The sequence below is a fragment of the Salmo salar genome, chromosome ssa12, assembly GCF_905237065.1.
Source record: "Salmo salar chromosome ssa12, Ssal_v3.1, whole genome shotgun sequence".
NCBI lineage: Eukaryota > Metazoa > Chordata > Actinopteri > Salmoniformes > Salmonidae > Salmo > Salmo salar.
In genome coordinates, this window is record NC_059453.1 from 12,207,567 (window position 1) to 12,211,879 (window position 4,313).

Genomic DNA, 4,313 nt, shown 5'->3' on the forward strand with positions numbered 1-4,313 from the left:
CCAGGCCTTTGTAGACGAGATTTTCCGGGACCTGCACGGGCAGGGTGTAGTGGTGTATATCGACGAAATTCTGATAAACTCCACTACACGCGCCGAGCATGTGTCCCTGGTGCGCAGGGTGCTTGGTCGACTGTTGGAGCATGACCTGTACGTCAAGGCTGAGAAATGTCTGTTCTTCCAACAGTCCGTCTCCTTCCTAGGGTACCGCATTTCCACTTCAGGGGTGGAGATGGAGTGACCACATTTCAGCCGTGCGTAATTGGCCGACTCCCACCACGTTAAAAGAAGTGCAGCGGTTTCTAGGGTTTTCCAACTACTACCGGAGGTTTATCCAGGGCTTTGGTCAGGTAGCGGCTCCCATTACCTCACTCCTGAAGGGGGGACCGGTGCGACTGCAGTGGTCGGCTGAGGCGGACAGGGCTTTTGGTCACCTGAGGGCTCTGTTTACCTTGGCTCCCATGCTGGCTCATCAGGATCCCTCTTTGGCGTTCATAGTGGAGGTGGACGCATCCGAGGCTGGGATAGGAGCTGTGCTCTCTCAGCGCTCGGTTACGCCACCAAAGCTCCGCCCCTGTGCTTTCTTTTCGAAGAAGCTCAGCCCGGTGAAGCGAAACTATGATGTGGGGGACCGGGAGCTGTTGGCTGTGGAGACATTGGCTTTAGGGGGCTAAACACCCTTTTCTCATCTGGACTGACCACCGCAATCTGGAGTACATCCGGGCGGCGAGGAGACTGAACCCTCGCCAGGCAAGGTGGGCCATGTTCTTTACCCGTTTTTTTTTTCACCCTGTCCTACAGACCAGGTTCCCAGAACGCTAAGGCAGACGCACTGTCCCGGATGTATGACACAGAGGAGCGGTCCACAGATCACACTCCCATACTTCTGGCCTCTTGCCTGGTGGCACCGGTTGTGTGGGAGCTGGACGTGGACATCAAGCGGGCGTTACTTACAGAGCCCACTCCCCTCCAGTGTCCAGCTGGGCGTCTGTACGTTCCGTCTGCTGTCCGTGAGCGTTTGATCTATTGGGCCCACACGTCACCCTCCTCTGGTCATCCTGGCATCGGTCGGACAGTGCGCTGTCTTAGTGGGAAGTACTGGTGGTCCACTTTGGCCAAGGACGTGAGGGTTTATGTTTCCTCCTGCTCGGTGTGCGCCCAGTGCAAGGCCCCTAGGCACCTGCCCAGAGGGAAGTTACAGCCCTTACCCGTTCCACAACGGCCGTGGTCGCACCTATCGGTGGACTTCCTCACGGATCTTCCTCCCTCACAGGGTAACACTACGATCCTGGTCATTGTGGATCGGTTCTCAAAGTCCTGCCGTCTCCTTCCTTTGCCCAGTCTCCCTACGGCCCTACAGACTGCGGAGGCCCTGTTTACACATGTCTTCCGGCACCACAGGGTGCCTGAGGATATAGTGTCTGATCGAGGTCCCCAGTTCACGTCAAGGGTCTGGAGGGCGTTCATGGAACGTCTAGGGGTCTCGGTCAGCCTTACCTTGGGTTTTCACCCCGAGAGTAACAGGCAGGTGGAGAGAGTAAACCAGGATGTGGGTAGGTTTCTGCGGTCTTATTGCCAGGACCGGCCGGGGGAGTGGGCGGCGTTCATCCCCTGGGCAGAGATGGCCCAAAACTCGCTCCGCCACTCCTCCACTCCAACCTCTCCCCCTTCCAGTGCGTACTGGGGTATCAGCCGGTTCTGGCACCTTGGCATCAGAGCCAGTTCGAGGCTCCTGCGGTGGAAGAATGGTTTAAGTGCTCGGAGGAGATGTGGGACGCCACTCATGTGCACCTGCAACGGGCCGTGAGGCATCAGAAGGCGAGCGCCGACCGCCACCGCAGTGAGGCCCCGGTGTCTGGCTCTCGACCCGAAACCTGCCCCTCCGCATGCCCTTCCGGAAGCTGGGCCCGCGGTTTGTGGGGCCATTCAAAGTCCTGAGGAGACTGAACGAGGTTTGCTACAGGTTACAGCTTCCCCCCGATTACCGTATTAACCCCTCGTTCCATGTGTCTCTCCTCAAGCCCGTGATGGCTGGTCCACTCCAGGAGTCTGAGGTGTGGGAGGTTCCTCCGCCCCCCTCTGGACATCGAGGGGGCCCCGGCGTATGCTGTTCGAGCCATACTGGACTCTAGGCGTCGGGCGAGGGGCCTTCAGTACCTGGTGGAGGACGTTTTGGACCCTTCGTTGCTGCAGGAGTTCCACCGTCTCCATCCGGATCGCCCTGCGCCTCGTCCTCCGGGTCATCCCCGAGGTTGGTGTTGACGCGCTGCTGGATCCGCGCGGGGGGGCGTGCGGGGGTACTGTCACGACTTCCACCGAAGTCTGCCACCTCTCTTTTCCATAAAATATATGTTTGAAATTTCAAACTAGTTTTCACTGGGAAGGCAGATAAAGACTTCAGATAAAGCAATCACTTTCGTATGTGAAAACACATAATCCTACTCATTACTCCACATGCTTAACCTATGTCGTGCATGAGCCAAAACGGGGCACCTGGCTCATGCACGAGAAGCAGCCTGGTTCCAAAACGAATGCAATCAACCCTAACCCGTATCACCCGATGCATGCCCTGGACATTAATAGAGCTCCCTCACTGGTCTTTTAATCAATCACATCAGACAATTTCACATCAGATCCTTTTCAGAGCTGTTCTGATTGGTCAAAAGACCAATTTTTGAAAAAAAGATCTGAATTTGTCTGCCTGTCTATACGCAGCCTAACATACTGAACCTGATTTCTAGTAATTGAAGCTGCTGTGTTAGTGCTGGGGTGGAATAAAAGCCTGCACCCCATATGGATGGGCTGTCCAGAACAGGAGTTCTAGCCCCCTGATATACTGTTATTAACTGTCAGATGTCATTAAGCAGTTGAGTAAACTGTCATTATTAAACCGTTTTCTACATATTTGTCGTATTTTAGAAGGGTCTTGGGAGGATCGGATAGTAACTCTTGATCCAATATATTTTAAGGGTGCTTTAAACGATCAGTCTGTGCTCGCAAAGTAGTTTTATCACCACAGACAGGAGTTTGGCTTAGACACCCCAGAGCCTTGGCTCACGTCAGCATTTTTTTACATCATTCAATCCATTAACATGTCACAGCCAGTAAAAATCTAAATCTGGATGTGAAATGTCACATGCTGTGGAGAGGCGGGGTCATGCTGTGGCATGTATCCACATGACAACCAAGCTTAGCTAATTCCGATTTTATTTTCCAGATCGCATATCTCGCTGTAAATCTATTACGGTGTCTGCAATGTGAGGACCTTCTGGTCGACTAATAAGGTCAATATAATGTGCTGGCCTGTATCAGATCTCTCTGTGGTCTACAGTATAGGTATGAGGTCTTCACCTTTCAGCATGCAGTGTGAAGTCTATGGAGTGCTAAATGTTATTTATCATTAATCTCATGCCATGTTGTCAACATGGCATGCCAATAAAATACATGTTCGAGCGTTCAAACTCATTTTCATTGGGAAGGAAGACAAAGCTTTTTTTTACTAAAAAGCAATCACTTTTGCATTGTGAAACCTCAGAATTCTACTCATTACTCAACCTATGTCACTTTTACTTGGAGCCAACTTCGCCGTCAGCCATAACGGGGCATCTGGTTCACACACGGGAGTAGACACTAACATGCTTCCCCGGGGCATGCCCGGGACAGTAATAGAACTCCCTCACTGGTCTTTTAACCAATCACATCTTTTCACATCAGATCTTTTTTCAGAGCTTGTCTGAATTGGTCAAAAGACCAATTATTGAAAAAAAAGATCAGTATTGGGCTGGCTATCTAAACGCAGCCTGAACCCACTGTGTTAGTGCTGGGCTGGAATAAAAGCATGCACCCCATGTGGATGGGCTGTCCAGAACAGGAGTTCTAGCCCCCTGATATACTGTTATTAACTGCCAGATGACATTAAGCAGTTGAGTAAACTCATTATAAAACTTATTGTACATATTTGATGTATTTTAGCTAACCTGGTTCCATAGTTACTCCTGATCCAATATATTTTAAGGCTGCTTCAAATGGTTTTATCACCACAGACAGGACTTTGACTGAGACACTTTTCAAGCATTGACATCAATAAGTGACTTTGTTGAGCTTCACAATACATTTTTGATACTTTCGAATGATTTGGACATGATGCCTGAAAAATACTAAAATCAGTCCTATGACTTTAGCAGACGCTCTTATCCAGAGCGACTTACAGTAGTGAATGCATACATTTCATACAATTTTTTTTTCTGCGCTGGCCCCCCATGGGAATCGAACCCACAACCCTGGCGTTGCAAACACCATGCTCTACCAACTACAGG